This window comes from Macaca nemestrina, chromosome 8 (assembly GCF_043159975.1).
Source record: "Macaca nemestrina isolate mMacNem1 chromosome 8, mMacNem.hap1, whole genome shotgun sequence".
In the NCBI taxonomy this organism is placed as follows: Eukaryota; Metazoa; Chordata; class Mammalia; order Primates; family Cercopithecidae; genus Macaca; species Macaca nemestrina.
Window position 1 is genome coordinate 42,433,462 of NC_092132.1, and position 26,216 is coordinate 42,459,677.

The 26,216-nt window shown below is 41.6% G+C and overlaps 1 long non-coding RNA gene across 1 annotated transcript; it reads right to left on the bottom strand.

Annotated features, from left to right (window-relative positions):
- Nucleotides 1–4,244: 4,244 nt before the first annotated feature.
- LOC139355791 (uncharacterized) lies at nt 4,245–13,433 on the bottom strand. Its single transcript, XR_011606836.1, has 2 exons — nt 12,752–13,433; nt 4,245–11,368 (listed from the first exon to the last, which is right to left on the bottom strand). It is a non-coding gene; the product is annotated as an uncharacterized lncRNA (long non-coding RNA).
- Between the last annotated feature and the right edge of the window lie 12,783 nt (nt 13,434–26,216).

Below are 26,216 nucleotides of genomic sequence, written 5' to 3' on the forward strand. Positions count from 1 at the left end.
GCAATAACTTTTGTACCAAGCCAATAGCTGGGACCACAGGCATACGCCACCATGCCAGCTTATTTATTTTTTGTAGAGACCGGGTCTCCCTACATTGCCCAGGCTACTCTCGAACTCCTGAGCTCAAGCAATACTACTGCCTCAGCCTCCCAAAGTGTTGGGATTACAGGCGTGAGTCACTGTACTCAGCCCTGACTAAAATGTGACTAAAATGTTGTACTCTTTAACCAACATCTTCCCAATCCAACCCTCATCCCCCAGACTCTAGTAACCATCACTCTACTCTTTATGAGTTTAACTCTATTATACATTCCACATATAAGTGAAATCATGCAGAATTTGTCTTTTTTCTTTTTCCACGTGTTTGAAAGGATATCTGTTTCTGTGCCTGGCTTATTTCACTTACATGTCCTACAGATTCATCCATGTTGTCACAAATGACAGGATTTCCTTCTCTTTCACAATGGATTGCTGTAGATTATTCCATTCTGGGTATACACCACATTTTCTTTATTCATTTGTCAATGGTTACAGGTTGATTCCGTATCTTGGCTATTGTGAATAGTGCAAAGCGATCTTAATACTCAATGGGAAGAATTATGATTGTTCTGCAACTTGTAAAAAGTTTTGTCAAAATATTAAAAACTGTCTTTCTGTCAGTTATGAAAGAGGAAATGAAAAATTATAGTAAAACTAATATTTGCTTAGTGTGTGTGTATATATACACATATATATTTATTTTATATATACATATATTATATATAGATTATTTATTATTTATATATTATTTATATATATTATATTTATATATATTTATTATTTAATAATATTATTTATTATTTAATATATATTTTTATAATATATAATAATATATTATTTAATAATATGTATTTATTATTATATATTATTTATTTTATATATATACATATATATTTACAAAATATATATGTGTGTATATATATATATTTTTTTCTCTTTTGAGATGGAGTCTCACCCTGTCACCAAGGCTGGAGTACAGTGGGATGATCTCAGCTCACTGCAACTTCCACCTCCCGGGTTCAAGTGAGTCTCCTGTCTCAGCCTCCCAAGTAGCAGGGATTACAAGTGCCCACTATCATGCCTCACTAATTTTTGTATTTTTAGTAGAGATGGGTTTTCACCATGTTGGCCAGGCTGGTCTCGAACTCCTGACCTCAAGTGATCCACCCACCTCAGCCTCCCAAATTGCTGTGATTTCAGGTGTGAGCCACCACGCCTGACCTACTTAGTATACTCTTATCAATTGTTTAAAAAAATCATAATAGGGAGGGCATTAAACAGAGACAGGCCAGTATTTTAGCTTCTAGGTAAACAGAGCCCAATGTAAAACAATAAAACAAAACTAACACCAACTGACTTCTAACCGGGGCCTTCCCACACTAAACCAATCAGGAACATTTTCATTGTCTTCCCTCCTTGTAAAAGCTCACAGCTCATGCTGCTGTAGCCAAGTACTCCCAATCTCTTTTGATTCTGAGTGCTACCTAAATCATGAATTGTTCTTTGTTTAAAATAAACTCTATTACATTTATTTTGTCTAAAGGTGTTATTTTTAACAGATTTGGTGTCAGAAATGGGATCCAAGGCATTCTCTGGCAGCCCCAGGAACACAGAGCTACCAGGGGAGGTAGCCACAGACCACACTGTGCTCACTGTTCTCTTGTTTGTAACTGGAGGCTGTGATTAATTCCCTCTCAGACTGAGCTCCACGAATTATATTTTGAGCTCCCTAGAACTTCATTTGAGCAAACAGGGTCCAGGATCAAATTGGATTTGATGATTAACCGCATTGGATCCAGATACAGGCCTTGGCTAGGTACCTGTTGACAATAGGTTCATCTGAATCAAATGAGTCTGGCACTCTATCTTCTGGAACTCCAGCAAATCTTATGTATAAGAATTACAGACCCAGGATTTGCACATTTTTAGAAAAATTGGTTAATCTTACAAAGATAACTTAGAATTAGAGTGGTCACTATGGGGAACTTTTAACCCAGATGAAATCGTTCACCTGTGAGGTACATTGGAAAAGAAAGAATCTAAAATGCAATGGGATGCATTTTTTAATTGGTACAAAGAAACATCTAGAAGATAAAATGAATTAAAAATTGCCTCCCTAAAAAATTCCTTACAGGAGGCAAAGGAAAATCTTAAGCAACAAACTCAGGACATTAAAATAAAAGGACTATACCTTGACTGAATTAACCCTGACTGTTCCTTCTCTTTATCTGTCCTTACCTCAATACTCTGAGTTCGCTAACCCTTTTGCCCAGCTACCCTTTCACCCTGAAGACAATGAAAAAACGGAAGTTAGGCAAATACTTGCAAAACGAGACCCTCTGATCAGGCAGGCATGCCTGCCATAATCACCTTCACTCCATGGTCTAAAATTGAGCTTAGGGCCATTGTAAATGATTTCCCTAGCCCCAAGAAAACCTCCTGGAAATGTACTAAGGAATTCAGAAACCTTATTAGAGCATTTGATCCAGTACTCCCTGATCTTTACCAATTTATTCATGTGCTATTGCGAGCTGGTGATGCTTGAAGATGGATAGCAGGAGTGGAATGGGACCAACCTGCAGAGGATGTGAAAGACCCTCCAAACGTCCTGAAAAGAAAGGCAGAAAAAAGCTGGAAGAATTGCCGAAGACCTTTCAAATTCAGTTCCTAAGATTTTTCCACAAAAAGTTGATTGGTCCATCATACAATCTTATAGACAGAAAAAGATGAACCAATTTCAAATTACAGAGCCCATTTAGAAACACTATTTATAAAACATGCTGGACTTGAAATACCACAAGGGGCACTTCCTGCAGAGACTGAAATGGCATTAGCTTCTGCATTTGTAAATGGACTTCATCCTAAATTTAGTGATTTAATTAGAAAACATACACCAGGATGGAAAGTTATAGATATGATTGAATTGGTGGCCCCAGTTGAACATTCTGAGAGGATTCTAAAGCAAGAGAAAAATCAAAAGGCAAATAAAGGGCAACACAGAGAGACCCCCATCTCTACAAAATAAATGAAAATATTAGCCAGGCATGATGACATGTGCCTGTAGTCCCAGCTACTCAGGAGACTGAGGTGGGAGGATCACTTCAGCCCAGGAGGTTGAGGCTGCAGTGGGCCCTGATTGTGCCACTGCACTCCAACCTGGGCGACAGAGCAAGACCTTGTCTCAAAAGCAACAACAACAACAACAACAACACAAACAGAGGCAAATAGGCTCATGTCTTTATGTTACCAAAATGCCAGGGGTTTGGTTTAGGTCCTGCTGCTCACTGCACAGAAAGCCAATCACTGAGAAAGTGAGTATCGCCGGAGAAGAAGGCTTTCATCAGTTGCCGCAGCCGAGAAGATGGGAGCTTAGTCTCAAATCCATCTCCCTGACCAAATAAAATTGGAAGTTTATATAGCAGGGAAGAAACGTAGCCATGTGTGGGCAAACAGGGATTAGGAAGGGGTAAGGAGGAGGAGTTGGTCAATCAGGAAGCAGGTGGTCAGTTAAGCCAGCAGTCCCCAACCTTTTTGGCACCAAAGACCAGTTTCATGGAAGACAATTCTTCCACACATGGTGGTAGGGGTGGGGGATAGGGGATAGTTTCAGGATGAAGCTGTTCCACTTCAGATGATCAGGCATTAGTTGGATTCTCATAACAAGTGTGCTATCTGGATCCCTTGCATGCACAGTTCACAACAGCGTTCCTGATCCTATGAGAATCTAATGGTGCTGCCGATGCAGCTCAGTTGGTAATGCTCACTCACCCTCCACTCACTCCCTGCTGTGCAGCCCAGTTCTTAACAGGCCATGGATCCCAGTCCATGGTCTGGGGATTGGGGACCCCTTAGTAGGCAATCATGATGAGCAAAGGGTCTGGATTTCATTGTCCAGATATGGTCATCTGTTAAGTTTCAGCTCCTTAATACTATCTGGGAGGCCTGATGGTTGATTTCCTGAAAAAAGAACTCAGATAAGACAAATGAAACTTTCTCAAGTTTCAAGACTGGGAGGGTCAATTTCTTTTTCTTTTTCTTTTTTTTTTTTTTTTTTTTGAGACAGAGTCTCACTCTGTTGCCCAGGCTGGAGTGCAGTGACATGATCTGGATTCACTGCAACCTCCACCTCCCAGGTTCAAGCAATTCTCTTACCTCAGCCATCCGAGTAGCTGGGATTGCAGGTGCACGCTACCTATGCCCAGCTATTTTTATTTTTTTTTATTTTTAGTAGAGACAGGTTTTTGCCATGTTGGCCAGGCTGGTCTCCAACTCCTGGCCTCAAGTGATCCACTCACCTTGGCCTCCCACAGTGCTGAGATTACAAGCATGAGCCACTATGCCCAGCCTGGGAGGGTTAATTTCTATGTTTATTCAAAAGAAACCATAAACATCAGTTACATGGGACGATTGGGCTGGTTTAAGTAATACTCACAGCAACTACAATAAAGGAAGACATCTCGAGGCACAAGTTTCTTTAGTTTGGGGCCTCTTAGTATTGATTTCAAATACATGAATATACTGGAGGAGGACCAAAGAAACGTGTGCCTCTAGATGTCCTTCTTTATTGTAAACAGCCAGGCCACTGGAATCAAAATTGTCCAGTTTTTTTTTTTTTTTTTTTTTTTTTCTGAGACGGAGTATCACTCTGTCGCCCAGGCTGGAGTGCAGTGGTGTAATCTCGGCTCACTGCAATCTCCATTTCCTGGGTTGAAGTGATTCTCTCGCCTCAGCCTCCTTAGCAGCTGGGACTGCAGGCACACACCACCATGCCCGTCTAATTTTGGTATTTTTAGTAGAGATGGGGTTTCTCCATGTTGGCCATGGTGGTGTCGAACTCCTGACCTCAGGTGATCCGCCCGTCTCAGCCTCCCAAAGTGCTGGGATTACAGGCATGAGCCACCATGCCTGGCCAAAATTGTTCAGTCTCGCACTAGGCATGTGATGAACCCATTTCTTTTGACCCAGACATTTTCCCCTCCAGATGAAGCCCCTGAGGGTTTGACTCCTGGAATAATAACACTAACGAGGCTCCCAGGTTTTTTTTCCATAATACCTTTAAATGAACAAGGGGAAACTAAAATTAAGATTAATGGGAAACAGGCAGGGTGATTCATGCCTGTAATCCCAGCTATTTGGGAAGCTGAGGTGCGAAGGTCACTCAAACCCAGGAGTTTGAGGCTGTAGTGAGCTATGATTGCATCACTGCACTTGAGACGGAGTGACAGAGGGAGACCCTGTCTCAAAAGGAAAAAAAAAAAAAAAAAGTAGATAAAGTGGCTCCAGTATTTACCAAAACTGTATAAGACTTCCCATTAATCTTTTTTTTTTTTTTTGTCTTAAGAGGCAGGGTCTCACTCTGTCACCCACGCTGGAGTGTAGTGGCATGATCACAGCTCACTGCAATCTTGACCTCCTAGGCTCAAGGGATCATCCCACCTCAGCCTCTCAAGTAGCTAGGACTACAGGTGCATGCTACTGTGCCTGGCTAATTTTTTAAAAAACGTTTTGTAGAGATGGAATCCTGCTATGTGCTCAGGATGATCTCAAACTCCTGGCCTCAAGTGATCATCCCTTCCTTGGCCTCTCAAAGTGTAATGATTACAGATGTGAGCCACTGTGCCTGGCCACATTATGTACTTCTTTAAATTTTTTTATTTTTATTTTTTTGAGATGGAGTCTCTCTCTGTTGCTCAGGTTGGGGTGCAGTGGCACAATCTGGGCTCACTGCAACCTCTGCCTCCCAGGTTCAAGTGATTCTCCTACTTAAACCTCTGAGTATCTGGGACTACAGGCACATGCCACCATACCAGCTAATTTTTGTATTTTTAGTAGAGACGGGGTTTCACCGTGTTGGCCAGGCTGGTCTTGATCTCTTGACCTCAAAGTGATCCACCTGCCTTGGTCTCCCAAAGTGCTGGGATTACAGGTGTGAGTTACTGTGCCTGGCCCACCTTATATACTTTAAAACCCCACCTTCATAAATCAGCAAATTCCTTGCAATAAAAAGAATAGTTTCATGGTGGAGGTTTAAAATCAAGTCCAAATGTCTCCATGTCTGAACCTGTTCAAATGATACTTGGACCATTTTCAGAAAAATATGCCTTCTTACTTTGTGATGCTGCCCCAGTGAATCTATGGGGACAAGACTTGCTAAAATTTACACAAAATTATCTTCAGAAAGAGATAATCTTATAATTTCCTAACTTTCCTGAACCTGAATTGCTCTGTTACATACTGGCAGAAGCTGATAACACTGAAACTCAAATCTATAAAAACCTGTTCTTTCTGAAGAACCTAGATATTTGTGGGCTTCCTCCTTAAATGACATAGGAAATATTTAAAGTGCTGAACCCGCAAAAATCAAAACAGAAAAAAAACCCAAATAGGTCATTCTAAGCTGCTATCTAAATTACCTCAATATCCACTAAAATCAGATGTATTCAGGGGCTGTCACCAATTGTAGAGGAATTAATTATACAAAGATTTCTAATGTTTTGCACTCGTCCTTGTAACACCCCAGTCTACCACTTTAAAAACCCAGTGGACAAGGTTGGAGATTTGTTCAAGACCTACATGCAGGAAATAAGATTGTAATACTAAGGTTACCAGTAGTTCCAAATTCTAATACCTTGTTGTATAAGGTACCCCAAAATTTAAAATGGTTCACAGTGAGGACACACAGTATTCCAGCTGATAAAGGGAGTCACTACTTATTTGCTTTTACTTGGAAAAAAATCAACAATATAATTGGACTATAATGCCAAAGGGATTTACCAAGGCCCATCTTATTTTTCTCAGACTTTGCATCAGGATTTGCCAAATTTGCAATTTCCTAGGAATTCTGCTCTTATTCAATATGTTGATAACCTACTGCTATGTTCTTTCTCATACTAAGGAAGAGTCAGAAATAGATTCAACTTACTTCTTTTTTGTGTGTGATGGAGACTTGCTCTGTTGCCCAGGCTGGAGTGCAGTGGTACAATCTTGGTTCACTGCAGTCTCCACCTCCCAGACTCAAGCAATTCTCATGCCTCAGCCTCCCAAGTAGCTGGGACTACAGGCACGTGCCATCACACCCAGCTAATTTTATATTTTTAATAGAGATGGGGTTTCACCATGTTGACCAGGCTGGTCTCTAACTCGGCCTCAAGTTGATTGCTTGAACCTGGGAGGCGGAGGTTGCAGCAACCTGAGATTGCACCACTGCACTCCAGCTTGGGCAACAGGGGCTCCATCTCAAAATAAAATAAAACAATAAATAAATAAATAAATAAATAAATAAATAAAATAATGCTGCAATCTACTTAACCCTTCTACCCTACTACCCTTACTTGACAAAGGTGAGGACCACAACTATGTAAATCTCATATCACAGCTATTGACTCCTCAATTGATTTATAAGATGTCCCATTAAACACCTTAAGATAATACATTTTGCTGATGGATTTTATGCTAAAAATGCAGAAGTAAAATACCAAGGAGGGCATGCCTGGACTACCCAGAATGAATTAACAGAAAAGGGAGCTCTTTCCCAGTTGAAGTCAGCCCAACCAGCAGAGGTGCATGCTCTCACTCAAGGCCTGTCAAATATCTCAGGGCAAATCAGACAACATTTATACAGACAGTAGATAAGCCTTTGGGGGTAGTCCATGATTTTGGCATGTTTTAGAAGCAAAGAGGTTTCCTCATTTCTAGTGGGTCCATCACCGAAAATGAGCCCCAGGCAAATGAACTTCTTTCTGCTATTTTGCTGCCCTCACAAGTTGCTGTTATTAAAATTAAAGCTCACTTGTAAAACTGAACCTGAATATCAAGACAATGCCTTAGTGAACTTCCACGCTAAGGTAGCTGTCACTAAACATGTTACGGTATGCAATTTGGTCGAATTCTATAACATTAATTCTGATCAAATCACCTATGATAATTTGTTCAATAAACGATTCTATGCACCTGAATTAGAAAAACAAAATTGGCACTTAAAAGGATGCAAATGTAATACTAAACATGAACTCACTGAGGGCCCTGACAGCCACCTAGTCCTCCTCAAGTCCTTAAAACTACCAGTGTTAAAGGCTCTGCACTCCACAACTCACCATAGTGTAGACAAAATGGTTCAAATTATGAAAAAGTATAGGTGGAGTAATTGTTCTAAAGTTGCAAAAATGGTTTATAACACATGTCTGATTTATGAGATTCATAATTCTGTGAAAACCATTAAGGTTTCAAACAGTACATTTCTACCACCTGCTGGACCATGTGAACACCTACAAAAGAACTTAATTTAGTTGCCACCCTAAATGGGCTCTCGGTATGTTCCAGTAACTGTATGCCTGTTCTCAGGGTGGATTGAGGCCTTGCCATGCAGGAAGACTGATGCCACAACAGTAGTAAAAAAAAAAAAAAAAAAAAAAAAAAAAACACCACCAAAAAAACAAAAAACAAAGAATGTGTTTCCTTTATGGGATATCCCTAGAAAGATTTCCAGTGATAGGGGAACTCATTTTACTGTACAACTTTATTGTTACTATTATTATTATTGTTATTTTTGAGGCAGAGTCTCACTCTGTTATCCAGGCTGGGGTGCAGTGGCATGGTCTTGGCTCACTACAACCTTCACCTCCTGTGTTCAAGCGATTCTCCTGCCTCAGGCTCCCAAGTAGCTGGGATTACAGGCATGCACCACCATATCTGGCTAATTTTTGTATTTTTAGTAGAGACGAAGTTTCACCATGTTGGCCAGGCTGGTCTCAAACTCCTGACCTCAGGTGATCTGCCTGCCTTAGCCTCCCAAAGTGCTGGAATTACAGGCATGAGCCACCAAGCCTGGCCTATTGGACAAATTATTAAACAATTTTTTAAAGGTTTACAAACAAAATAGCATGACTGTTGTCCTTATCCCTAGTCTTCTGAAAAGGCTGAATAGACAAATGGCATCCTAAAACTAAAATTGGCCAAGATGATGGAATCTTCTGGATTGCCTGGCCAAAAGTTTGAACACTGGATTTAATGGCAATTATATCTACCCATGCTGGAAAGTGCAAGATGACACCTCATGAAATTGTACTGGAAGACCTATGCCCTTAATAATAGAGCTTCATGTATCTCCCATATTTGTAACCTGGGGTATGACTCAGTATTGCTAGACCTTGATAAATTATGCTGAAGCATACAATAAGTTCTCACAAAATCATTGATCAGCTCTTGGAAACTGTGACTTTAAGCAAAAAAAAAGTATAATAAAACAAATTTTATTTTTCTCATCAATGTTAAAATGAAGCAACATTGAATGAAACACATTATTCAAGGAACATTGTTTTGCTTAAAATCATTGTTTCCAAAACACTATCAATGATGGCATCAATTGAGAACTTACTGTATTCCCATCAGGTAATAATAGTAGCTTTCTGTGACCCACTGATTGATTATCAGAATCCTCATGGTCTAGAACTTGGACACTGCGTCTTTTGGAATTTATATCAAAGAAAGTCTGCCCTTGAGTCTCACTGGAAGGGACCACACCAACTTCTCACCACTTACAATACAGTAAAGCCTTGAGTTTTGGACCAATGTTTCTCAACTCAAGAGGGCCCTTCCAGACTCTCAGAACTGACAACCAGTTAGGGATCTCAAGGTAAAGTTGACCAGGAACATCTCTCCCCGAAACAGATGGCATCTTGAATGTAGACAGCTTTCCCAAGATCAGAGATCAAGAACCTCCTCTTCCTGGGCAGGACGCCGTGGCTCACGCCTGTAATCCCAGCATTTTGGGAGCCTGAGACGGGCGGATCACGAGGTCAGGAGATCGACACCATCCTGGCTAACACGGTGAAACCCCATCTCTACTAAAAATACAAAAAATTAGCTGGGCGTGGTGGTGGGCGCCTGCAGTCCCAGCTACTCGGGAGGCTGAGGCAGGAGAATGGTGTGAACCTGGGAGGCAGAGCTTGCAGTGAGCTGAGATCGCGCCACTGCACTCCAGCCTGGGTGACTGAGCGAGATTCCATCTCAAAAAAGAACCTCCTCTTCCTATCATGGAACCCCTGTGCTTTTTCTCTCCTGTTTCTTACTCTTCCTTTCTATCTGTGTATAGCATGATAATGCCATAATTAGAATCTCACAGTCTATAGCTTCTGCAGAAAATTTTGCTAAATTCTGGATTTTCCATGCTAAGTCAAAATACTTGCATGGCTTTTTAGAGACCCATTAGTGTATCTTGTGACTCAATTTGCCAGAATCCCAAATGCAACAATCTGTTTAGATTATACCGTTGGTCTCTTTATAGAGTTAAACTTCTAGACCCCTTTATTCTTCTTTTTTAACCCAACCATGGAATAGGATGGCCAGGTCTGCTGACCATATTGCAAGGAGGCTATGCACAAAAAGGAGAACATTAACAGAGCTATTTACAAGAATGCCTATCTACATAGGTATTTTGGCAGACTTCTAGGACGTAATAACTCCGTATCAGTCTCTTGGTTAGAAACAGGTGATGCCAACTAATTACTCCATAACTGAAGTTTCCCAAGGAGGAGCCTTGTTCACCCTAGGTACATCCTTCCCCGCCCCCCACCCCCTAGGCTTTCAGGAATGTCCTAGGTACATCTTCATCAGCAGAGAATTTAACTGTCAGCCATATGCTTGGACCACCCCATACCTTGACAGATGGAGAATGAAAGGCCAGTGGGGACTAGGGGTTTTAAAGGTGCCATTGTCACTACATAACCAGTCAGAAGCTAAACATTGGTACACCCCTCTAAACCTGCATCATAGATTAAAAAGAAACTGACCAGCAGATGACAACCCTGCCAAGGGGGCATCATATGTTAGGTCCATTCTCTCATGGCTTGGGATGACTACAAATGAAATAAAGGTCAAAAATTTTTCTTTGACATTAGTTACTATTGCGGGTTCTACAGCTAAGGCTATAGCTATCCAACAAAAATCTCTAAATTCTTTTACTCAAGTAGTTTTAGATAATAGGCTTGCATTGGACTATTGGGTGAACAAGGAAGAGTCTATGCAATGAGCTCATTTTACCCTGTTCCTCCTGTTGTGCCTGGATAAATACCTCTTTTATTAGAAACTCAATCACAAGAAATTAACAAACAGGCCACCTGGTTAAAACAAGTTGAATCCCCCTCTGGTTCATTCCTTGACTTACTCAATTTTAGCTGGTTTGATTCATGAGGACCTTGGCTAAGGAGCATACTCTAGTCCCTTGGTATTATCCTCCTGATGGTTATCATTGTAATCACCCTGGTTTGCTGTGTTCTGTCAAGAGTCTTAAATGCATGCTCTCAGCCATCAGTGGTACATTAGATGCTCTCACCTTGATCAGAGTGACAATAATGATGTGAACAACAAAAGGAATCTTTCTTCAATGAGCCTGACATCATGACTTGTGAGTTCCACAGAAACAAAGACAATTTACCTGTGATGGTAACAGGGAGGGGTGCCTATGCTTAAGTATTGTTCAGTCTCTCATAAGAGGCTCACCAAAAACACAGAATAATTGTTTTTAACAAAAATTCTAACAGGGAGGGCATTAGACTGTTAAAGCAAACTAAATATGGCCTGAGAAAGACTTCGTGCTTCTATATTTGAGTCCTTGTGGACAAACTGTAACCTAGCTTAATAGGCATACAAAATTGAAAACCTAATTTAGAAGCATGCGCCTGTAACAATAGCTGAGTTTTGGCCAATCCCAGCAGCCATATTTCAGCCACTCATAGACGGCTAAGTGTTCAAACCGTGTTCAAATAAGGCAAACGCCAACCTGTAACCAATCCAGCTGTTTCTGTACCTCACTGCTGATTTCCGTACCTCACTTCCCTTTTTCTGTTTATAAATTTGTTCTAACCACAAGCCTTCTCTGGAGTCTCTCTGAATCTGCTGTGATTCTGGGGGCTGCCCAATTCGTGAGTCATTCATTGCTCAATTAAACTCCTTTAAATTTAATTCGGCTGAAGTTTTTATTTTAACAAGACGGAGGCAAACCTAGTACTTTAGGTTCCTACGTGTAAGCAGACTGGAGCCCAATGTAAAGAGTAAAACAAAACTCAAGACTACCAATAAGAAAACACCAGCTAACCTCTAACTAGGGTCTTTCCACCTAATCCAGTGAAGTACACTTTCATCTTCCCTTTGTGTAAAAGCTCACTGCCCATGCTGCTGCAATAAAGCATTCTGAATTTCTTTTGATTCTGAGAGCTACCAATTCATGAATTGTTCTTTGCTCAAAATATACTATTAAATGTATATTATCTAAGGTTTTGAAATGTTAGTAATTTAAACATTAGAAACATTAAATTTCTACGTAAATAAACAACATAGAAAATAAATAGCAAGAGTGGGCCGGGTACGGTGGATCATGGCTGCAATCCCAGCAATTCAGGAGGCCAAGGCGGGTGGATCACCTGAGGTCAAGAGCTTGAGACTAGCCTGGCCAACATGGTGAAACTTTGTCTCCACTAAAAATATAAAAAATTAGCTGGGCATGGTGGTGCACACCCGTAATCCCAGCTACTTGGGAGGCTGAGGCGGGAGAATTGCTTGAACCTGGAGGCAGAGTGCAGTGAGTCGAGATTGCACCACTGCACTCCAGCCTGGGCTACAGAGTAAGACTCCCTCTCAAAAAAAAGAAAAAGAAAACAAATAGCAAGGGTAAATAAATTGTAAATGAAACAACAAGAGTCATTTGGATAGTGCTTACCTTCTTATGTAACTTACGACATGGAGAGAGCATCTTTTCTCTGACTTGATGAATTGCTCTCGTTTCTAAGACTGGATCAGCTTCTGACATTGTATCCTTTGTTTCTTCAATATCATGAAAAATCTCCCAGAGTTGCTTCAATGTGAAGTTTCTGCCAGGACAACTTCTTCTGCGACAGCATGCTTTTTGCCACACTTCCTTCCTCATTTATGTTAAGTTTGCCTTTCTAAGTTCCTCTGGCTGGGACTTTTGAATGACGCAGTGGCCACATTCTCACAGTGAACTGTTTTTCTGTAACTCATTCAATTCGGAGTTCACTTCCAGCGTTACCACTTTTTGGACTTTTTTCTGCGCTTTCATCTTTGTTGGCCAATTTCCTCTTTTGAGTATCCATTATTGTAAATCATCCTGTGTCTTCATTCACAGGAAAATCAGCAACACAGCTACATGCTTTGCTGTGTATGAACTGAACATATGTGCAGTGGCCAATCATCAGTGGACTTTGAAAGGAGTGGTGTGATTGGTTATTGATCATGCTATGCATCTGTTATTCACATAGTGATTTGTGGACAAAAGAGCTGACAGTGAGGTTTGTACTTTGTGTAATTGTGCACAGTTAATAACGTTGTAGTTGAAATTTAAACCATGTTGTTGGGGTTCTGGTGTGATTTAACTAAGTGGTAGTAACTAAGATTTGTGCATATTGGGACCATGCAAAGTGAGGACTAACTATACTTTCAACCCTTACCAAGACTTATCCAGCTGCTGCCATTATCAAATGTCCAATACATCTGCAACAGAGACCAACACTGAGCCCCTGATGTGACACCTTTCCTCAACGAGACCAACTGGCCACTTGATGGAAGCTGACTACCTTAGGTCTCTTCCATCCTGGAAGGGTCAGTGGTTTGATCCCACAGGACATATTCAGGTTATGAGTTTTCCTATATAAATGTAAATGTCTAAACATAATTCTTTGTCACTGAATAGAATGCTTCAGAATACATATACTATAATATTATTTAGAAAAACATTTAAATAATGTAAAAACAATATTAAATATTGATACATATATAGAACTTTTAAAGTATTTTTTAATAGATTGATTAGATACACACTACATTCCCTGCAAGGATTCAGGTAGTGGAGAGTAAAGCAGTGAAGATCTCTTGCTTTGAAATATTTATTGGATTTCATATACTTTTAAGGCCGTATTGGAAGCTGGCAAAGATCCCACTTAGTCCTGGTTGGTAAGTAAACACAGCCTGCTTTTTAGCTTCCAGCTCTTTGCAGAGAACCATGATCCTCCTTTTCCTTTCTCCAGGGCTAACCCACTTCTTCCTACACTCAGATTTCTGATTCTGGAATACAAAACGTACACTGTGAAAGCCTGAGGGAAAGGAATGCCCTCCCACCCCCACCCCAGCCCTCCTATCCCCTCAGCCCCCACTCCTGTCACAATTAAGCACAGCGGCAAGGAGCACTAGGACCCAGCACTTGACCCTGTCTGTTTTAGGGGCCCTCTGTCTGCAAGTGGGTGAAGAACCACTGAATCTTTCTTGTTTCTTAAATTTTGTTTGGGTTTTCTTTTAGAGGCTGGTGTCTTGCAATGTCGTTCAGGCTGGAGTGGCACACTCATAGCTCACTGCAGCCTCAAATTTCTGGGTTCAGGCGATCCTCTTGCAGCAGCCTCCTAAGTAGCTGGGACTACAGGCGTGTGCCACAGTGTCTGGCTGAATCTTGCTGAAAGGAGCTTAGTCAGAACTGGAGGCCTACTGAAAACCACCCTTGTGAGTGAGGCATAGGCATACTAATGGTGCCCCACTATTGCCCAACATCCCAACATCCCATCACCGGGGTTGCTGCTGGTACTCCTTCTACCCTGTTTGGTATGGGATGGGCACTGAGCTCAGGGAGCAGCAAGAAGGTACAAGGACTTCATATTTTCCAGTCTGGGCAAGGAAAGGGCAGACTGTCTTAATGCCTTCTTTGGAAACAGAAGGTTTGGCCCTCCCTTTTTGCATAAACTGCTGAGACATGCAGCACTGTAGGAATACCCAGAATTTATTGCAAACTCCCCAAGATTTGGTTCAATCTGATTTATCATTTCCAAATTCCACTTAATAGAGTGTATTTCTTGCTGATTTTATTTAATTTATTTTTTACCCTATCCTAACCAGAATGCTTTTGAGTTTCCCCTGGTGTTTTTTGTTTGTTTGTTTGTTTTTTGTTTTTTTTCTCTCTCTCATAGGTTGAAATTATCAAGGAGTCTGAGATCTTCCTACCTATAAGAGTTTGCAACCCAGCCAATGAAGGAAGTAAAAAAATATTATGTCAAAATATTTTACATACTGAATTTCAAAAAGCAATTATTTGAGAATTTTTAGACACTAATGTATTCTTTATACCAACTTCAACCAAAGGGATGGCAGAAAGCAGAAAAGATTGTTTCATTATTGAGAATAAAGATCAGTTCTATTTTACAAGACTGGGATCTTTCAGAATTAAGTAAGACAAGGTTTGCAAAGCACCTGGTAGTTTGCCTGGCATATAGAAGGTGCTTAATAACTCAGTTGTCATTATGTTTTATATATACCATATTAACTCTACAGTGCAGTTTAGGAAGACTCTTGCTCTCTCTAAACCAGCCTTTCTCACAGGTTAATGTGCAGTTAAATTACCTGGAGTTTTGTTAAATTGCAGGTTCTGATTCAGTGGGTCTGGGCTGAGGCCTAAAAGATCTGAAAGATGCATTTCTTTTTTTTTTTTCTTTTTTTTTTTTTTTTGAGACAGGGTCTCATTATGTGCCCAGGCTGGAGTGCAGTGGCATGATCACAGCTCACTGAAGCCTCAACCTCCCAGGCTCAATTGATCCTCCCACCTCAGCTTCCCAAGCAGCTGGGACTACAGGTATGTGCCATCAGACCTGGCTAAGTTTTTGTATTTTTTGTAAAGACAGGGTCTCATTATGTTGCCCAGGCAGGTCTCGAACTCCTGGACTCAAGCAATCCTTCTGCCTCAGCCTCCCAAAGTGCTAGGATTACAGGAGTGAGCCACAGTGCTCAGAAAGATGCATTTCTTTCTTTCTCTCTTTTTTTTTTTTTTAACTTTTAAGCTCACAGGTACATGTGTAGGTTTGTTACATAAGTAAACTTGTGTCATGAGGGTTTGTTGTACAGATTATTTCATCACCCAAGTATTAAGCCTAGTACTCATTCATTATTTTTTCTGATCCTCTCCCTCCTCTCACCCTATATGCATTTCTAACAAGCTCCCAGGTGTTGCTGATACTGCTGGAATGAGAACCACACTCGGAATTATCAGGGTTCTACCTCATAGATTGAAATGACCGTTCCTACTCATTTCTAACCCTACAGTTGTATGCTGTTTGTTTCATCTCACGTGCCTTGCTTTGACCCCCAACCATCCGTTCAGATCCCACATAACATCCACGATACAGTTTATGCTCCACTCTCTTGATTAAACCTTTCTGCCAAGTTATTATCTTAACTGATTAGTATTGTCTCTAAAACTCTGAATCAAATTTAATTGGATTCCTCTTATGAGAATTGGTAAGAAGTTGCTTAGTTAACCTGAAAAGTTGGTTAAGGCAGGCAAATCATAATTTAAACATACCTACTTTAAACGTTTAAGAACATTTAAATGTGCATTTGTTGGCCAGTTTTTTGACATGGGGCCTAGTCCTTTTGTTTGAGTAGATCTCCCTTGAGAAATATTCTGCCTCTTCTTTCTTACACAAGCCATCCCTATATATATTGATTAATCCTTCTTGAGTTGTGCATTATTTCCTAAAACTTTCAGATTTCCTGGCCATACCTAATTTGACCATATTTTCTTTTTTTGAGATAGTTCCTTGCTATGTTGTCCAGGTTGGACTTGAATGCCTGGGCTCAAGCGATCCTCCTCAGTCTCCTGAGTAGCTGGAACTACAGGCGCATGCTACATACCCTATGTGACCGTATTTCTTTAGTGACTTACCTTAGTTCATTTTACTTGTTTTCCATACACATTGCAAGTGTTTCTTTTTGCCCTCAGATTTCACTGGTCTCTTTTTTTTTTTTTTTCTGAGACGGAGTTTTTGCTCTGTCGCCCAGCCTGGAGTGCAGTGGCACGATCTCGGCTCACTGCAAACTCCACTTCCCAGGTTCATGCCATTCTCCTGCCTCAGCCTCCCGAGTGGCTGGGACTACAGGCGCCCGCCACCACGCCCGGCTAATTTTTTGTATTTTTAGTAGAGATGGGGTTTCACCGTGTTAGCCAGGATGGTCTCAATCTCCTTACCTCGTGATCCGCCCGTCTCTGCCTCCCAAAGTGCTGGGATTACAGGCGTGAGCCATCGCGCCCGGCCTCATTGGTTTCTTAATTTTTAAAATTAGTTACAAAAGCAAACACAAATCAAGTCCAGAAACAAACACAGCCAACTCCTCCTAGGCATACAGCTCAGCTGTGGGAGGAGAAGATGGGGGATAGTATCTGTGGTGGGTTGAATAATGGCACCTCAAAGATGTTCATGTCCTAATTCTAGAAACTTACAAATGTTTCTTGTATGGCAAAAGGGATTTTTCAGGTGTGATTAAGTTAAGGATCTTTCCTGAATTATCTGGATGGGCCCAATGTACTTCCAAAAGCCTTTGTAAGAGGCAGGCAAGAGTAAGTAGTAGGAGATGTGACTATCTTAACCTTTTTGTGTTGCTATAAAAGTATATACCCAGGGCTGGGTAATTTATAAAGAAAAAGAGGTTTAATTATTCTAAGTGAAGTAACTCAGGAATGGAAAACCAAATATCATATGTTCTCACTTATGAGTGGGTGCTAAGCTATGAGGATGCAAACGCATAAGAATGATAATAATGGACTTTGGGGGGAAGGGTGGGAAGGAGGTGAAGAATAAAAGACTACACACTGCATACAGTGTATACTGTTTGGGTGACAGGTGCACCAAAATCTCAGAAATCACCACTAAAGAACTTATCTATGTAACCAAAAACCACCTGTTCTCTAAAAACTATTGAAATCTTTTTTTTTTTTTTAAAGAGGTTTATTTGGCTTACAATTCAGAAAGTTAACGACTGGGCATCTGCACCTGGTGAGGGTCTCAGGCTGCTTCTATTCACAGTGGGAAGAAAAGGGGAACTGGCTTATGCAGAGATCCCGTGGTCAGAGAGGAAGTGGAAACGTAGGGGAGGTGCCAGGACCTTTTTTTTTTTTTTTTTTGGAGACAGGGTCTTGCTCTGTTGCCCAGGCTGGAGTGCAGTGGTGCCATCACAACTCACTGCAATCTCAAACGCCTAGACTCAAGTGATCCTCCCAAGTAGCTGGGACTACAGGTGCATGCCACCATGCCTGGCTATCCTGACCCTTTTTAAACAACCAGCTCTGATGAGAATTAATAGAGTAAGAATTCACTAGCTCCTGAGGGAGGACGTTAATGTATTCATGAGGGATCCGCCTTCATGACCCAAATGCCTCCCATTAGGCCTCACCTCCAACATTGGGGATTAAATTCAAAATGAGGTTTGGATGGGACAAATATCCAAACCATAGCAATGATGGTAGAAGCAAGAGATTGGAGTGACACCAAGAAAGAGCCATGAGCCAAGGAATGCTGGCAGCCTCTTGAAGCTGAAAAAGGCAAGGAAACCAATTTTTCCCTCAGACCTCCAGAAAGAAACAGCCTGTCCAAGACCCTGACTTTAGCCCACTGAACCTGATTTTTGACTTCTGAGCTCCAGAACTGCAATGTGATAAATCTGTGTTTTAAGCTATTATGTTTGTGATAATCTGCTACAGCAGCCAAAGGAAACTTAATACAGTACCCAAATGTCCTGTTCTCAAGAGGCACTCAGAGTGCATTGTGGTGCTGAGGGAATGCATTCATCTGTCTGGCAGCTGCAGTAAGTGAAGGGTAATTGAAAGCACTTCTGCAGTTAATCTGGGACTGTATTTTTGTTCACTAGTTCTTTCATATGTCTTGCCAAACAGATGGCAAGTTCTCTGAGAGCATCAACAGGTTCTTTTGCTGACTTTGCATTTTGAGAGATAGCATCTTCAAGGGGTAACTAATCACTTGAAGTATTTATAACTCAAAAATAGACTGTGTAGAGCCAGGCACCTGCCTGGAGTGCCTGTAGTCCCAGCTCCTCAGGAGACTGAGGAGGAAAGTTTGTTACATCCCGGAGTTTGACTCTACCCTAGGCAACATAGCAAGCCCCTTATCTCAAAAAAAAAAAAAAAAGGGTTGGTGTAGAATTTTTGACTCTTAATCTTTAATGTATTTAAGGTTTGATTTCCTCCCTGTCAAGACAATTGGATTCTCTACTGTGCTTTTAAAAAATTCTTTAATCAGGCCAGGCACGGTGGCTTACATTTGTAATCCCAGCACTTTGGGAGGCAGAGGTAAGTGGATCACCTGAGGTCAGCAGTTCCAGACCAGCCTGGCCAACGTGGTGAAACCCTATCTTTACTAAAAATACAAAAATTAGCCAGGCGTAGTGGTGGGTGCGTGTGATCCCAGGTACTCAGGAGGCTGAGGCAGGATAATTGCTTGAAACAAGGAGGCAGAGGTTGCAGTGAGCCAAGATTGAGCAAGATTCTGTCTCAAAAAAAATATATATATATAAAATATAAAAAATACATACATATATACATATAAAAGTATACATAAGTACAAATATATAAGTATATATAAATACATAAATATATATAAATATATAAATATATATAAATATATATATGATGTGAGATGGAAAAAGCATAGCAAAGGTTTTAGAGTCACACCGGCCTGCTTTCTGCTCTCACTAATTCTGTGGCCTTGGATCTATTAGCGGATATCTCTGACTTTAATTTCTTCTTATGTAAAATGGGAATTATAATAGTACTGTCTGTTCAGACTGCTATAAGAAAATGTCATAAACGAAGTAGCTTATAATAAGAGAGATTTATGTCTCACAGTTCAGGAGGCTGGGAAGTCTGAGATCAAGGTACTAACAGATTCAGCCTGGTGAGGGCTTTCTGGTTCATACATGGTGCCTTCTCACTGTGTCCTCACATTGTGAAAGGGGTGAACGAGCTTTCTGGGTCTCTTTTATTTATTTATTTATTTATTTATTTATTTATTTATTTATTTATTTATTTTTGAGATGGAATCTCACTTTGATCTCAACTCAATGCAACCTCCACCCCCCAAGTTCAAGCGATTATCCTGCCTCAGCCTCCCAAGTAGTTGGGATTACAGGCACCTGCCACTGCGCCTGGTTAATTTTTGTATTTTTAGTAGAGATGGGGTTTCACCATCTTGGCCAGGCTGGTCTTGAACTCCTGACCTCGTAATCCACCCGCCTCCGCCTCCCAAAGTGCTGGGATTATAGGCATAAGCCACCGCACCTGGCCTCGGGTCTCTTTTAGAAGAGCACTAAATCCACCCTCATCACCTAATCATCTCCCAAAAGCTCCACCTCCTAACACCATCAACACAGGCATTAGGATTTCAACATATGAATTTGGTAGCAGACACAAACATTCAGACCACAGCAAATACCCACCTAATAGGTTTGTTGGGAGGAGTGAATACAGTACAAAAAAAATGCTTGGCTCATAGTCACCTAAAAATAACAGTGATTCTTACCATTGTATTGTTGATAGGGGTAATGCCCTAGGATGGTATAAAGGAGTGAAAGGACACTGATCGTAACAATGAAGATCATCACACCTTATATATTTTCAAATTAAAAGGACTCTCCGGCCGGGCGCGGTGGCTCACGCCTGTAATCCCAGCACTTTGGGAGGCCGAGACGGGCGGATCACGAGGTCAGGAGATCGAGACCATCCTGGCTAACACGGTGAAACCCCGTCTCTAGTAAAAAATACAAAGAACTAGCCGGGCGAGGTGGCGGGCGCCTGTAGTCCCAGCTACTCGGGAGGCTGAGGCAGGAGAATGGCATGAACCCAGGAGGCGGAGCTTGCAGTGAGCTGAGATTGCGTCACTGCGCTTCAGCCTGGGCGACAGAGCGAGACTTGTCTCAAAAAAAAAAAAGGACTCTCCAAGGCTATATATTAATAGGGGTTGGCAAACTAGGTCCCACAAGTCAAATCTGACCTGCCTTCTGTTTTTATAAATAAAGTTTTATTGAGACACAGCCATGCCCATTTGTTCAGCTATTGTCCATGGCCACTTTTTGCACTACAATGGCAGAATTGAGTAGTTGTGCCAGACTTTATGGCCACAGAGCCTAAAATACTATTTGTCCTTTTACAGAAAAAAAGTTTGACAGCCCCTGATCTGGAACACCTAATTTTACAGATAAGGAAAAAGGCCCAAATAAGATAGGTGACTTTTTCCACAGTCATACGGCTTGTTAAGGACAGAACCAAAACAAAATCTTAGATGCCTTGACTCCCAGTTCAAAGGTCGAGTGAGGCAGAAGAGATCACAGCTTCCCTCTGAGTCCAGTTCCAAATGGGGTGCTTGGTGGAGTTTGGCTCCGATTTTGGCTTCTAGAAAAGAGCTGCCGAGTGTCTTTCCCAGACATCCCTAGGTTGGTTCCCACCTCCTTGTTCTGACATGTGCAGCTGGTAGACTTACCCTACAAGAAACGCTAAAGGGAGTCCTTTAAGTGGAAATGAAAGGGCACTAGACAGTAACTTGAAACCACGTGAGGAAATAAAGAGCACCGGTAAACGTAACTACCTAGGTAAAAACAAAGCCAGTGTTATTATATTTTTAGTTTGTAATTCCTTTTCTTCCCTGTACGATTTCAAACACAAGTGCATAAATAATAATTATAGGTGTATATTAATTGCCACATAATGTCTAAAGACGTAATTTGTGACAATACGGCCGGGCACGGTGGTTCATGCCTGTAATCCCAGCACTTTGAGAGGCCGAGGCAGACGGATGGCGAGGTCAAGAGATTGAGACCATCCTGGCTAACACGGTGAAACCCTGTCTCTAATAAAAATATAAAAAAGTAGCCGGGCGTGGTAGCAGGCACCTGTAGTCCCAGCTACCTGGGAGGCTGAGGCAGGAGAATGGCACGAACCCGGGAGGCGGAGCTTGCTGTGAGCTGAGATCGCCCCATTGTACTCCAGTCTGGGAGACAGAGTGAGACTCCGTCTCAAAAAAAAAAAAAGAAAAAAGAGAAAAGAAAAAACAATTGTGACATTACTAATAACATAAAAAGGGGATGGAGCTATAGCAGAAGAGTTTTGTGTATGATTGAAGCTAAGTGATGTGAATTCAAAATTGATTGTTGCATGAGTTGAATTTTTAAGAGTTGAATTATAATCTCCAGGATAACCACTAATAATGTAACTAACAAAATACAGAAAAGGAAATAAGAAAAAAATCAAAACAGTACACTACAAAAAAAAAAACCATAAAATAAAACAATAAGAGGGAATAGAGGAACACTGTTTTGTTTTGTTTTGTTTTTGAGACAGAGTTCAGCTCTGTAGCTCAAGCTGCAGTGCAGTGGTGCAATCTTGGCTCACTATAACCTCTGCCTCCTGGGTTCAAGTAATTCTCGTGCCTCAGCCACCCAAGCAGGTGGGACTATAGGCGCATGCCACCACGCCCAGTTAATTTGTGGATTTTTAGTGGAAACAGCATTTTACCATGTTGGCCAGGCTGGTCTCAAACTCCCGACCTCAAGTGATAGCCTGCCTCGGCCTCTTTCCAAAGTGTTGGGATTACAGGCGTGAGCCACCATGCCCAGCAAAGGAACACTGATTTTCCCCCGAGGTTCTTTGACTTAGCCTTTGTCACAATAATGACTGTAAAATAGGATGAAGATGAGATGCCGCTTATTTAAGAATATTTAGAAACCCTTCTCAAGCGACTGGATGTCACGAGACAGCAGCCATCATTGGTTCTTCTTACCATCTTCTTACACATACATTGATAAAAGATTCAAAATACCTGAAGAAGCTCAGATAGACCCTCAGTGAATGAAGAGAAACTGGCTTGTTACATCAGGATATAACAATTAATACGAACACTTGAGATTATTGTGTCCTTTTTAATAAAATTAGGTATTATTAAAACAAAATCTGGAAAATTAGGGCTCTTTCTGCATGTGACAGAAAACCCAACCTAAGTTAAGCCAAGAAGAAAGTCTGATGGTTTAAGAACCGAAAAATCTGGGCCAGGTGCGGTGGCTCACACCTGTAATCCCAGTACTTTGGGAGGCCAAGGCGGGAGGATTGCTTGAGCCCAGGAGTTCGCGATCAGCCTGGGCAACACCATGAAACCCCATCTCTACAAAAAACTTAAAAATTTGCCAGGCATGGTGGTGTATCTTGTAGTCCCAGCTACTTGGGAAATTGAGGCAGGAGGATCTTCTGAGCCCAGGGAGGATGATGCTGCAGTGAGCCATGATCAAGCCACTGTACTCAGCCTGGGTGACAGAGTGGGACCCTGTCTCAAAAACAAACAAACCAAAAAGCCTGAAAAGTCCAAGGCTTCAGGCACTCAAATTATGCATCAAATCTGTTTATGTCTGTCCAGCTTTTGGCTTTGTTGGCTTATTTCTGAGACAGACATTCCCTCTCCTTTGGTGATAAGCTGAGTATAGCACCACTAGCTCCACAGTCCCCCAGCTCAGGTGGAAAGGCAGTCTCTTCCTGGGAGAGCAGAGGTTTTGGGATTCACTTTGATTGGGCCAGTCATGGGTCCTGGGTGTTCGAGGCACTGATTGTCCTGGCCTGGCGTCTGAGTCAGAGCTCCCCCATCCCAAGCACATGGACAGAGAGTGCATTCCCCTAAAGCAATGTAGAGTGCCGCTACACTAGAAGGAGGTATGGCTGCTGGGTGGTCTCTATACTCCTTCCTCACACAGAATGCCAGATGGCAAGACAACCACCAATGTTCACACATTTTTCACTCAGATGGCTCTAAGGGAAAGGCGGTGGGGGGTCGGGGGAAAGAGAGGTTGATCAAGAAGGGAGTCAGAGTCTCAGAACGTTTGCAGTAGCCCCATCCTCGGGCATCCTCTAGTTCCTTGTGTAACTGAAGAAACTGAATCCAGAGAAATTAATCACTTCCAAAGGTTACAGCTTCTTTCTTGCACTATGAGGAGAAAGATTCAGGCATCCGGATCCCTCATTGCAGAGACCACTCCCCTAAGAAACCCTAGTAGGGGCCGGGCGCGGTGGCTTACGCCTGCAATTCCAGCACTTTGGGAGGCCAAGGCAGGCAGATCAAGATGTCAGGAGATGGAGACCATCCTGGCCAACATGGTGAAACCCCATCTCTATTAAAAATACAAAAATTAGCTGGGCGTGGTGGCGCACACCTGTAGTCCCAGCTACTCAGGAGGCTGAGCAGGAGAATCAATTGAACCCAAGGGGCGGAGGTTGCAGTGAGCCAAGATCATGCCACTTCACTCCAGCCTGAGTGACAGAGTGAGGCTCCGTCTCAAAAAAACAAAAAACAAAAACCAAAAAACAACAAAAAAAAGAAACCCTAGTAGGAAGGGGTAATTAGTAGAACTTCCTAAGGACTTAGATCAAAACATCTTTCTCAGAAATAGACAAAGATCATAACTTATATTTTCTCTACCTCCCCATATAACCAGTAAGATGTGTATACACTCACACACATGTTGTATATTTATATATGTATGTGTATATAGGTATGTATATAGATATAGGTATATGTGTATATATATGTGTAGTTACATAGTGAGAAAGGAGAGAGGGGTTGATTGCATTTTAGACTCAGGTCTGACTAGAAACATTTAAGAAAAAACATTTTTCCTTCAAAATGGGAGAATTACAGGATAATTATTGTTCAACACCAGGGAGAAGGAATTGATTATCTTGAAGTTTCCCCGCAGTTTGTGTTATGTTTATTGATTTTTCTAAAGCTCATTTCCAAACATCTGAGTAAATACACAAAATAAATATCTCTCTTAAGTCATTACTATTGTCGCTAGTGCTGGAAGCCAGGCCCTGGCATCTGTGAGTTTTCCCACATGCATCAGCAAAGTGCCAAACGAACAGATGGATTGTGTGCTCTGCTGAAACATCTGGCAAGCCTGGAAGTGTTTGGCTAGATTCATGCGTGTGGCCGGCTGCTGCATTACACCAGAGGCCATTCTCAGCACAGCTTCATTTGACTATATCATTCTGGGACAGAGCTAAAAACCCAGAACTGAAGGCATGAACACAGAAACCTCACACTTGAGACAGAGGGATGTTTTCTTCTCTGATTTAAGCAACACCAAATGAAATCTAATCCAGTAAACATTCATACTAGGCCCAACATTTAGCTTTTTCTTCCTAGAATAATCCAACATGCAACAGACCCCACCAAAAATAAGCTTTGTTAAGACCTCCATCTGTAGGTTGGTTGCTCACCTGGCCTTTTTATTCTGGTCTTTAGTCTGGGCTACAATTTGTAGGTGTGGTGACTTCTACATTTTGGATATCTAAAGAGGTTTTTTTTGACTTACAGCTTTCTAGATGTAAGTAATAAAATGAACTCTATGCAGTCGTCACCAGTGAACTGGTAAAAACCCTTAGACACTGTCATCCAGAAGGCTGTCTGTTGCTCAACTCAGCTCCTTTTCTTCTGTTGTCCAGCAACCCTTTTCAGCCTCTCAAGAGTTTGTGCTGTCTGGTTTTCCACCCCAATTACAGAAAATTCTAAGTCTCTCCGTTTATACGTGCACCAAGTTCATTCTCTAAGTTAAGCTGTCTCTTTGTCAACATTGATGTATGTTGGTTATGGTGGGAATTCATATAATGCTAGAATTAAAGAAATGGGCTGGGCATGGTGGCTCAGGCCTGTAATCCCAGCACTTTGGGAGGCTGAGATGGGAGAATCACTTGAGCCCAGGAGTTCAAGACCAGCCTGGGCAATATAGTGAGGCCCCATCTCTACAAAAAATAGAAAAAATTAGCAGGGTATGGTGGCACAGGCCTGTAGTCCAAGCTACTCAGGAGGCTGAGATGGGAGGATCGCTTGAGCCTAGGAAGTTGAGGCTGCAGTGAGCCATGATTGTGCCATTGCATTCTAGTCTGGCGACAAAGCCAGATGCTGTCTCATACAAAAAAAAAGTAAAAAGTAAAAAATGTCTTCTTTTTCAATACCTATTTTTCACAGCTCGGGCTGCAACAAGGCGTCCTGTCCCCCCCTTTGCTTGGAAACACAGTTCACCATCGCCCACCTGAACTGCAGGATAGTATTAAGAGGGCTTTCACAATCACACACTCTTAAGGAAGTGAAGAACTTCCAAGCTGAGAACAAGTTCCAGGTACTTTCATTACCTGGAAGAGTTTCCTCTTTGCTCAGAAGTTCTTGGACTCTATGAAACTTCCTGCTCAACACCATTAGCTGTTTCTTCTGATTTGGCATTCCTCTTGACTCCCCCAAATTGCCATAATTCTCTTTCCTAGTTACTACCTCAAGTCCGAGGTTCCTAGCACTAAATACTTTGGTTAG